Below are 12,019 nucleotides of genomic sequence, written 5' to 3'. Positions count from 1 at the left end.
CTGGAATTTTTCACAGGTCGTTCTCACTTTAGGCCTAAACTAGGAGGATCCCTCTATTTCTTTCCTCTTAGGGGAGAAGGAACATTTTGAGAGAGAAAAAATGTGTACATTATGTTAAAAAACAAGACTGATGAAAAGGAAGCCATTCAATAGCTTGTTTACATGCAAAATTTCTTCACACACCCTCAATTCATGAGAGGGAACCCTAATAATTTGCTTCAGCATGCATGACTTGAGGCACAAGAAGCAAACACATTCCAGACTTGTCGCTTCTGTTATCTTTCCTCTGTACGTTTCTGTATGAACTAGTGAATAAGGTTATGAAAGTCAGTTAAGTGACTCACAGAGTGTGTTTCCAGACAGTTGAAGGTGGCAGAACTAAGCCTTCCTGGATACATCCACATTCTCAAAGGCGTGCTGTCTCTTGTCTGATCTTTTGCCTTTTACTCCCACAAGGACAGCTGAGGTGGAACATTCCCAAACCATCCAGGCTGGAGGAAGAAAAGCAGCACAGACTGGGACCCTAATGGGGGAGGTGTTAGAAAAAGTGTAGATGAGTGGAATAGGAGGTTCCTTTTGCTTCAAAGAGATTAATAGAGTACAGAGCAGGAGAGGTGTGTGGGATTGCTGACACAGCAGCTTCACTACTGTATGTTCAGTCTGAATCTGCTGCAAAAAAATGAGGTTACCAGTGGAGTCCAGTGGGACAAAAGCCAGAGTATGCTGTGATTTAACAGCCACAAAGACCTGAAGAACCAGAGAATCTAAAGCCCAATATTTTATTTATGTATCGTTAATGACAAGCATTCAACATTCATGAGGCAGCCCTCCAAAATCATAAAAGTTTGTTATTGTTGTTAATTCTTTTGGGGTTCTTTTTATTTTGCTTTTTAGAATGTATAATTTTTCTTTACCATTACACAAATAGGTGTGACATTATATGATTCCAGGACTTAGATTGAGGAAATTCATATCACCTTACTGTTGTCAGTTAAGTGACAAGATTATGTGCTTTTAGAACAAAGATGAAAGTTTCAGATCACTTCCATTTTATTTAGCTCCACTTTTTTTTCATGGAATTGTTTGAGTTACATGGCATGAAGCATATTTAAATCATGTTTGGAAAGAGATTTGTAGATGTAGAAATGAAACTCGCAGATCACACAACCGGTGCATTCTCCTCATCACAAAATGGCAAAGTTCTCACAACAGTCTACTCACATTTAGATGAAGACAGTCTTTGGTACTACTGAAATCTAATGAATTTTTAATCAAAGCACCACAATGCCTTACATTGTATGAAAGCAATCAGGTGACATAAAGACTGACACTCTTAAATCCACAGCCTGCATATGAGTTCTAGACATATTATATACTTCCAGTTTTCAGCTGCATGTGAGAGCTTGTGACTTTCTGGGTTTTCTTTCATGTGCAGAAACATGAAGGGCTGCTTGTTCTTATAATGATCCATTAAACTAAGACAAAGGAAACCCTTTTATCCTACTCAGAAGATACAAGCTTTGAACTTCAAATGTATTCCATTTTCCCAGCTAGGCAGACATCTTGGGAATGATCAGGACACATCTGAACTAAGGATCTGTGCCATTCAGATGCCCCAGGTTGTCCAAGGCATCTTTGTTGGGCTGGCAGGTATACTAAACTTACAGATGTGAGTACTTCTGCAGCAGCAATTGGAGGCCGGTGAGGACATAAAAACAACTAGATGCTTCTGAATCATCTCAAATCTAACGTTCAAAGCTGTATCTAAACAAGATAGCTGACAAAATCCATACATTTTGTGTAGTTCACCAGCTCCTGTATTGTATATGCAAGCAATGATTTTTAGAAGAGCTGTTGATTTTATACACAGACATCTCAGTGACGGTGCTTTATTCTGGAGCCAGCAGCGATCGGTTGCCTCTCTGTCCTTTATGCTTTTCCCATTAGTTCATGAAATCTTGCAAAGGTGATAGAAAGCACAGACAGAAACCAGAGACTGAAGTAATGAATGCCATACCACTGAGCAGACATCAGAAGTGCTATGTGACAGAGCAAGATTACTTAGGAGACATAAGCAGTGATGCAGGATTGGTAAATCCTTAGGCAACAACTCCAATTTCTTTTCTGGGATGTTCCATGCCAGTGCCAGGAGGAATCCTCATAATCCCTGCTTATCAACAGCATAGCGCCAGAAACTCTGTCCCTGCTCTGGGACTGCTCAGAGAAACAGTGCCTCCTATGGATACCACTACTTGCTGAGAAAAATTCCTATCATGATTCAAAACAATAGAAAAACTCCTTTTAACTTAGCAGAAAAAAAGGTTTAATCCTTGGAGAAGCCAAAGAGTAGCACTGTATTTCAGGACTAAGCAGCTCTTATCCCAATGGACTAGAAAACACTTCAGCTCCTCAGTGATTCAGAAGTGGATGCTCAGGCAGAGCTCTCTGTTTGCTTGAAATACCTGATGGAAATAGCCAGAATCCGACCTAAAAACAGTATTTAAAATTGGGAAGTTACTCCTGAACTTTGAATACATCTCTCTGGGTTATAACTAATAACGAGAACAGACAATCTGAAGTAAAGTGGACATGCAGCTACAGAGAAATCAACGGTCATGAATGTTCACACTGCTTGTATAGTCACATGCCTATTCAAAAATCTTAAACTCTTTGAATGCAAACACTTACCAAACAGTCTGGGGGTATAAAGTGTGATATAGACATCTGTCATTGTGATAACACAAGTTAACTACTTTGCTCTGCCTTCAGCTTCCTGATGACAGAAATGGAAAACAATTATCATTTTCCCAACTGGATTCTGAGTTTATTGTCCTGGGAACATTCCTTGGAGATGACAGCTAAAAAGAGAATAAAGTATCCTAACAGATGTAATTCGAGTTCTTCTACTATTTATCCTTCCTGTCAATTTGGAAGCCTGTTTATTTGGTTTATTAAATGCTACAGCTTAAGATTTAAAATACCATAAAGCAGGATGGAAAAAACTACATATTTAACCACTGCATTACCCTTCTTTTTTCATCTGTTATCTGACAAGGTCACTACAGAGCGTAGGCACTTATAATGTTCAAGACACAATGCAGCAATAAATTGTTCTCATTTTAGTATCAGCTGTAAAATCTGCAGGATGACCAACAACTATGAACATCTCATAAAATGGGGTAAGAGGATGTGATACTGGATTCTGTATCTATATTCTATGTTGGAGGCACAGTTTTCTGTAGCTGGAGATATATAAGCAAATTAATGGGAGCATATGAAATGCTACACTATTTTGGCTCCATTGCCTCTTCCTCTTACCAAATGATAGTCACCATTAGAAATCTTTTTTCTTCTTCCACTCCTCATCAGAGAGAAAGCTAATTACTATCTTTGTATATCTGCAGCAGCTGGAGAACTTCTCAAGCACTTGCTTCAATAAAGCGTAAACTTCTGTCCCCGGGGTCCCTATATGCCATAATTCAGTGAGGAATGTGTCTTTCTCAGGAGCTTAAATTTTGTATTGGTCTGTACTTCAAAAATGTATATAATGCAAATATTTAAATAGTTTCAGTGTATGTAGTTTTTACTCTCTCTTTCTGGAAACAAGACATTACACTGATCAATGCCCGTGTGATAATAAGAGCTTTGACGTGACTGATCTCAAATCTTCTTTTAAGCATACCCTAAGGGGGAACCAGAGGGTGAGCATGCAAGCTTTCAGCCATATTAAAAATCCAACATGCTAAAGTTAAAATCAGAACCTAGTACTTTGTCTTCAGTGCTCTGAAGGATGAAGGTCACAGAGTCTCACCCTATAAAAGACCCTCACTGGTAATGCTAATGGCACAGCTTTGGGCTCCCTCCTACTCCCAGCCATATTCCACCAGCTTTCTCTCTTCTCCCATCTCTGCTATTACTGCCATGTGCTCTGCTGGACATGAGAGGACAAGAATGAAAGCTACAATATGCTGTTTTCAAACTCAGAACTAAGAGAATGATCCTTTTCTAAGTAACCATCAGTTCTTAAGGATAATAAAAGTTTGCACAGAATTCTCAGAAACATCTTCCTTCACCTTCATCTAAGGCATACTAGCATTTATATTTTTGAACAGAGAGATAAATGGCAGGAAAGTGTGTTTACTCTTTTTAGTTGAAGTAGGTAAGTGCATAGACACAATAGATCAAAGCTTCTTTCCAGACGATGAACAAAATACAGTCAATGAAACAAGGAAGATTTGCAGTGTGGAACTAAACTTGACAGTCCAAGATCATTTCCAGGCATTTCTCAAAAATATAGTTACTTCTGTTATTTATAAACTATGGATCTTCACATTGTAAAAATGAGGACAGTTAATCGGCTTGAACATCATAGATACTGGTAAATATTCAGAGAGGACTCAAAATTTAAAAATAATCCTTGAGAATTTAGTAAGGACCAAAGAAAAGCAGTGATTTATATAGAACAACAGTCTGGCACTCTTCTACAGTCCTGCTGTTAATTACTTGATTTCTGTACTTTGCCAGTTACGACATTCCAGACATATGCAATAGGATACAAAATGCACAAAAAAGTGAGCTAACATACAATGGAAAAAATGACCCTGAAAGAAGTTCTACAGGACAAAAAGCAACAGCCCTTCCATTTGATCCTTCTTTCCGGAGAAGGCCTCAGGCTGCCTCTTTACCAGAAGCCTTTACCCCACAGAACCTGTATTGTTTGATATTGGCTGACACCAGTGTCATGAGTGTACATTCTGTTTATTTGCCAAGGGCTGAATTGAAGTGGATAATTAGTGTCTTTCAAGAAGATGTTTCTGTTCAGGTAAAAGAAAGGCTAGATTTTCTTGGCTAACATCAAATGTGTATACGAATACGTGCCAGTCGACAGTGACAAAAGGTATCTTCTTTCTAGGGCAGACCAGATGTTTTCCACCAGCTTTGGAAGTCTTACAGGTTTTTGAAACAAGGGGAAGCTCAAGAGTTCCCCTTCGCAAACTGTTATCCACCAGACCTTAATGTCTGAAGTAAGGAACTAAGCTGATCTCACCAACAGAAGAGCCAGAAGAACAAAATCCTCAAAGGGCATATCTATTTACAATCACAAACACACTCGGATGAGATATAAAATATGGTTTTGATTAGAATTCAGTTGCAGTACAGTGGTCTAGCTCCCATACTCAGCGTCTTAGATGGATTCTGCAGTTTGCACTCAAGTGTAAAGTACAATTGCTTGCACTTCTGATAACAACAAAGCTAATTGTGTGAACTCTGAGGTTCATAGTCACTCCAGCACAACTAAAGTAGATATTTCCTACAAAGACAAAGTTAGCACAATCTGTATGTAAGTAGAGATTAAACACACTCTATGTGTGACGCAGTGCAGAGCACAGGCACACCTTCCTTTTCTGTTAGCTTGGATTACCTTTGCTCTGGTGAGGAGTGCAGTGATCCAGAATGGAAGTGAGAAATGCAGAAAGATGCAGCAAGGTCCTTGACCAAGGCAGGTATTCGCTGGCTGCTAGTCAGGCACAGGGGGGTTCCAGCCTCCACCAGCATTTGCACATCCAGAGGCAGCCAAGGAATGCAAGTTCTAGGAATAAAAATATAAAATAAAAAAAAAAGAGGTAGGTATATTGCTAAACTGATGGGAAAGGTCACATATCTGTCACTTTGCCTGTGTAAAGTAGATACAGTTTTTCCTGAAATTTGACAGCATTAATGAGGCTTAGAGATCTATAGCTGGAAGGCATTTCCAGGTATCCTTCAGTCCACTTCCTAGTACTGACACAGAATGAAGTATATCAAGCTGTTCCTGACAGATGCTTATTTCATAACAGCTTCCAATGAAAGCGATTGCACTATTACCACAGGCAGCATCCTCTCACAATATTTCACATCTAATTCTTCTAACTAGAATTTTTTCTAATGGCTAATCTAAATCTCTCATTACAAATTCAGATAATTTGTTCTTAATTTCTTACCTGCACTGGGCACAGACAACAGTTGAATCAACTTCCTAACAACTGAAAATATTCTTAGCAGTTTGCTATATTTCTTCTTCAGTTTCCTCTTTTCTTTTCCCCTTTTTTTTTAGCCCAGCTTCCTTCTTTTCTTTCTCAGAGTGCAAGTTTTCTGACATTTCTACTGCTTTTCTCTCCACTTTCTAGTTTTTCCATCCTTTTTGAAAGGGATGCAAAACAGGGCTCTCTATTCTACCAGCAGAAAAAAAATCCAACACCAAACAGACCAGAAAAATGACCTCCTTTGGCTTAAGTGTGGCCCTATTATTAACGTTTCCCAGAACATCATCTATCTGTTTTGCAGTCCTGTCACAGAACTGACTCATATTCAGCTTATGATCCATGTAATCCCAGGTTTTCTTCTACAGAAAAGACTGCACGAAAATTTTGAGCTCACTCTGAAGGGCAGACAAGGGTAGATCAAGTTGTGCTGTGACAGTTGTGAAGAAAGAGAGCCTCAGGGCCTGTATTTGCCAGCCACAACCAGACTGGACACAGCTTTAAAAATCTGCACTAAAAGCAGGGAGACATCAGTCCCCAGAGGAAGTCTTGATCCTGCCACCTGTTTTATAGGTAAATTCTTGCACTTATCAGACTACTTAATATTACAGAAAATGTGCTGAAACAAATGTAAATGGAGCCCATGGGCAGAGAGAAGTGAGGAACAGAGGTAACAAACATATGCACATCATTTTATCCACTTAGAGACACCGGTCTGAAAACTGTCATGCCTATGACCTTAACCCTAAGCATGATGAATAAAAAACAGCAAAAGCCACTAAATGTATGTTTTCCTTTAGATGTCTTCTTCTCACTTCACTTCTGCCTCCAACTTAGAACAGGTCTCATCCCATCTAACTGTTCTCAATCTAGCATAACCTCTAAGCTTGCCTTTCAGGCTTCCTCTACAATCCAGGAGTGGAAGAACTACCTCACAAATTCTAGATTCATTCCACTCCAAAATAAAAGTCTTAGATACATGGAGTGAATCACCTTCTGAAAGCACTGTCTCTCCATTGACTAGCAAAGTGTAAAAACCAACCAGATGTCTAATTCTCTGACAGCCATAGAAAGGCAATCACAATTACTTCCTTAATGGTGGCTCAGGCTCTCTAATCCAGCTGATTGCTTTTCTAAGAAGGCACTTATAATCTGTTTTGTGCATAGCCAAACTCAATATATGTATGAGCATCCACAAAGTTTAATTTAAATGCTGAATATCCTCTCTGTTCTCTGTCTGCCACACATCCTCTGCTTCTATCTCTAGTTAACTATGGCAGACTGTCTTTTCCCAGCCATTCCTGGCAATACATCAACAACCAGCAGCTGGGTCACATTCATAGACTCACAAGAACAAGAAAAGCTATTAGTTAAAAATGATATTACCTCTCCCTGGCTTTCATTTGGCCTGGCATAAACTGACAATGGGGTATAATTTTTTTTCCCCTGACTACATTTCTTACAGCACGTAGAAGGAAGTGTAATTTGCTCTCACAGCATTATTTCCCTTTCACACTTGGTTAACCATACTGCACTTCACGCAGATCTTTTCAGTCAGCTGCTGCAAGTCCTGGTCTCAAAATATCAGAAGTCAGAGATTATGCTGCCTCAGCTTTTTTAGAAGCCATAGGACTCTATGCTAAAACTACAAACCTTTCACTGATTTTATTAAAATAAAGTCCTTGTAGCAAGCTATATTCATGAAATACAAAATATTGACAGAAAATCTCTGTTGGTACATTTCTGAAGAAGAGCATATCTGAATTGATATAATAGTTCCAGTGCAATATCATCAGACAGACAAGGGACTGAAAGGCATAGAATCACAGAATCACATAGAATCACCACAGTTGGAAAAGACCTCCAAGATTATCTAATCCAGTTGTCCACCTACCACCAATATTTCTCCACTAAATCATGTCTCTTAGTACAATATCTAAACAGACCGAGGAGCTGAGACTCAACACTCTTTCGGAAAATAAATTTTTCCTAATATCCAACCTGAACCACCTCGGCACAACTTGAGGCCTCCCTTCTAGTCCTAAATCAGAAGCATGCACAGGCTTTTGCATATCCAGCTCCTGTATATTTGTATTCTGTAACTGGAAAAATTTAATTGCATGGAATTAATTAGATGATTGTTCCCCGCACCAGTGTTGGTGGTTTTGGGTTTGTGGGTTTTTTTGTTTTTTTTTTTCCTGTTTTGTTTTGTTCTTTTTTTGCAGCTGAAACCTCTTTTTGAGCTCAGTAGTCTAATGTTGATATACGTTTTCAAACACTAGGTGGTGCCAAGGGTCCACACGTAACAAAAAGCAGACTGAAGAAGCAAAAAATGTTTAATTTAACGGCAATTTTAGTGTAATTGGTTGTTTGTCTATTCAGTGAATTAGTTTTAAGTCTGCTATTAAAATGTCTTGTTGTCTTGGAAATGATAGGAAAAATTCTATGCAAGATGACAGCAACTCATGTAAGCTCACAAGAAATTTGGTGCTGGAGAAGGTAAAGAGATCAGCAATTCAGAAGCAAAGTTTCAGTACAGGGATATTACCTGCATAGGCAGATCCAGATTCATTTAGTCCAAAACCTTTTTTCTGACAGTGTTCAATTCAAAGGAATTTCTAAGAGTCTTGTGGATGCGAATAGTGAGACTGCTACCTGTGGTCTTAGCCTGGGTTCAAACACTTACAAATTGGTTTAAGTTCTAGCGTATGAAGCCAAACTTTCCAAAAGGGTGTTTCCTTTAGGTGTCTTCTCTTCAAAAGGGTGTTTCTGATTCAAAAATTGGATATTCCTGCTAGATATATAAAAATACTATATAGTTGATCTATTTTATGACGTTAAAAAAAAAAACAACTAAAATGATGCAAATTTACTTAATAACAGACTCAAAAAATCTTCTGTTTCCCAGTTAGTACTTCCTTGAGTAAAAAATGTTATTTTTGCTTATCTTATCTGTCAGTCTTACTGATCTCAGTATGTATGAACAAATTCTTTAACTAGTGAATGAGAAACAGATTTATAATAGTTTTAAATTAGAAATGCATAATGTCTACCACGTACTGCTTTAGAGCAGTATTTGGGAATATAGGTGTCACACCTTCCTGAAGGACTTACTAAGAAACTCCTGTCTGTGAGATAATCACATCGATAGTTTGCAGGAAGTCTGCTATTAAGTTACTGGCAGAAAAGGGCAGAGTGAAGGAATACATGACACCTCATTAGCATTTCTATTCTGATACACTTTTGCTTCAAATTACTGATGCTCTTTTCCTTTCCCAATATGTATATGTCTGTACACTGTTAGATTTCTATGGAAAGAGGAATTTATGCCTGCCAAGGATATGCAAGAGGGTGCAATTGCCTTTCTCTGGGTTTCTGCAGAAGGGCTCACTCAGTTCATGGAGTTATTTGTCAATACATGTGCTGGATCCCATCCACGCTATCAAAAGGGTTATCAGAAGGAACAGCTACGTGTCACTGTAGCTGGACAGAAAGTCTGTTTTATGGATGTCTGCACAGTGCTGTGTCTCGGTGCCTTTTGTGGGAGCAGTATATATGTAAGTAAATCAATTTACTTTTAGAAGATTGGTCTTCTGCAAGACTACAGATATCTCTTACAGATACCTCTAAAGCACATTCACAAAGAGCAAGGCCCAGTCCACAGTTTACAGAAATGATGTGATGTAGCTCATCTTAAAGGAGAATGGGCAAACACAATGCACTGTGTCTCCATCGTTTCTGTACCCTGCATTTACTAGAACTATGCTACCTCAGTAAACTCATGTACTGGAGCTTTAGTGGGAAGGTGCACAGGGTAGACAAACATACTGAGAGGAAAACATCAGAATCCAAGCTGAAATCTCAGACTTCATGTGTCCTCATTTCCAACAGCTGTGTGTGTGGTTCATGTAACTAATGTTGTGCAATGATGGCACCAGACATCCAGGGAAGACCCAAGTATATATGCAAGTGCTGTCGACTACAATTCATAATTCATTCCATCTGAGAATGAGCACAAGTTGGAGTGTAGAACTCCCTTTGTTGGCTAAATGCATCTTGATGCCTAGACATTGAGCAGTCTTGCCTTAAGCATTCCTTTATAGACAGTCTCATTTCTTAGCCAAAAACTGATTAGATTCACAAGGCCGTCTTCATTTTCCTTACAAAACCACCTACACAGCATCAACTCAAGCCCAAAAGCAGGAATCTTCAAATTAAACAATAGTGCTGCAGTGCTCAGTAAGAAAGATATCCCCCCCCCAAGAAAAAAAAAAAACAACCATCAAACAGGCAGTTTTATTTACAGGTAACCCTATAGTTTAACCCTTCTTAACTGGAAACAAGAGAAAATGAAAAATAACAGCACTGATAAGCCTGGAGAGCATATAATGATGACAATCATATCACTCCCAATTTAAGATCAGAAATACATTCATCCTAAATCTCAAAAAGCTGTCAGGGCTGACTGAGATAAGCAGCTACTACTGCTCACAGCTCAAAGTTCAGACTGAAAAGTGATGAGCTGATGGCTGCTTGAGCATCCCGTAAAGAGGATGCTCTTCTAGACTTGGCAATCAGCTTCCTAAGACAAAGGAAAAATGCATCATAATTTTCAGTCTGCTAGACAGAACTAATATGGAGCAGTAAAATGGCCCTGGGTGCCAGAACTGCATTTCCCAACTGCTTCTTCCTTTTTCCCAATTAAAACCAAATTTATAATCATGCCATACATTTCAGCTTTAATAACATGAGCTTTATATACATGCTGACCTAAGAAGGGTGATTAAGTAGAAGTAAGTAGGAATTAAGCTCAGAATAAGAAATTGATTCAGATCACAGCTCATTTACCAGTTTATGACCATTAATGAATTTTATAAGCTATGTCTGACTTTGTCACTTGGAAAAAAACCTCTTAGTACTTACCTGTTTCATAGTGGAGCTGTGGTGTCTAATCTATTAAACTTTGAAATGCGCTGAGAGCTCCAGAAGAGGTCAGGAACAAATAAGATATATCTGAAAGTGCAGAAAATGATCTGAACAAAAAACAGATTTGGATAAATTAATGTGGGGAATATATACTTGGTTTCACTCTATTAGAATGAATGGCATTTTGCCTGGAATATGAGTCATAGGAGAACTTTACATTCTAAGTGTAAGACATTGCTAGGCAAGACAGAATGAGGAATAGTAATCTGAAGGATAAATTGCAGGAAGAAATAAGTAGAAATACGCTGAAATGATGGCAATAATGCATGAAGATCTACAATAAGACAAAAGGTAATTTTGTATCTTATTACTTTGAAAGCCATTCAAGCTAAAATGCTCAATGATTCTGCTGAGAGAATTTCAAGGCAAGAAATAGAACACGTGAGAGCTTAGGACAGCGTGTCTCAGTCTGGGAGACCTGGCTCTGGAAAGAATTTTCAGTAGAGGTTGGATGAATCACAGCCTGAGCTCTCATGAGTCACTGCAAAACCTTCATTAACTCCTGTAGATCCAAATAAACATTTGCAATACCAACTGCAATTTGCAGAGAACAGTGATGGAATAGCACTAATAGCCTCGTCCAAACCAAAGCTTTGAAGGAAGTGAAATGTGAGAAAAAACAGATTCAAAATCCATGAGGAGACTTGAGCCAGCCAAGGCGTTATACAAAAAAGGCATTCTGATCCTGCCATGGCACAAAGGCTGACAGCAGATGAGTACTTTTAGCTGAAAACTAATGATTGAAAAGAGAGAGCTGCAAGTGGAGAGAGAAAGCCCAGTCATAGCGAGAGATCCTTGCTGTGTTGTGAAATTCCTCTGATTTAAATCAAACACAAGATTGTACCAACAGAACTAACAGCAAAGAGGAACTTGTGACTTGTGAAGTCTTTGGTGCTGCAAGAGATCAAAAGGCCAGCACATTCAACTGTGCCTCTACACTGAGGACTGTGGAAAGGCACACAAAAGTCTCTGGTGCGTTCCCTTGGGTGCTGCTCATCAGCACAGGTCTGCTG

General features: G+C 38.8%; 1 long non-coding RNA gene across 1 annotated transcript; it reads right to left on the bottom strand.

The window, feature by feature from the left end:
* Positions 1–217: 217 nt before the first annotated feature.
* On the bottom strand, positions 218–11,356 carry LOC104909599. The gene is made up of 3 exons (XR_792453.3): positions 10,944–11,356; positions 5,423–5,590; positions 218–2,487 (listed from the first exon to the last, which is right to left on the bottom strand). It is a non-coding gene; the product is annotated as an uncharacterized LOC104909599 (long non-coding RNA).
* Positions 11,357–12,019: the final 663 nt, after the last annotated feature.

Source organism: Meleagris gallopavo, chromosome 2 (genome assembly GCF_000146605.3).
Source record: "Meleagris gallopavo isolate NT-WF06-2002-E0010 breed Aviagen turkey brand Nicholas breeding stock chromosome 2, Turkey_5.1, whole genome shotgun sequence".
In the NCBI taxonomy this organism is placed as follows: domain Eukaryota; kingdom Metazoa; phylum Chordata; class Aves; order Galliformes; family Phasianidae; genus Meleagris; species Meleagris gallopavo.
This window is presented reverse-complemented; position numbering and strand designations above follow the sequence as displayed.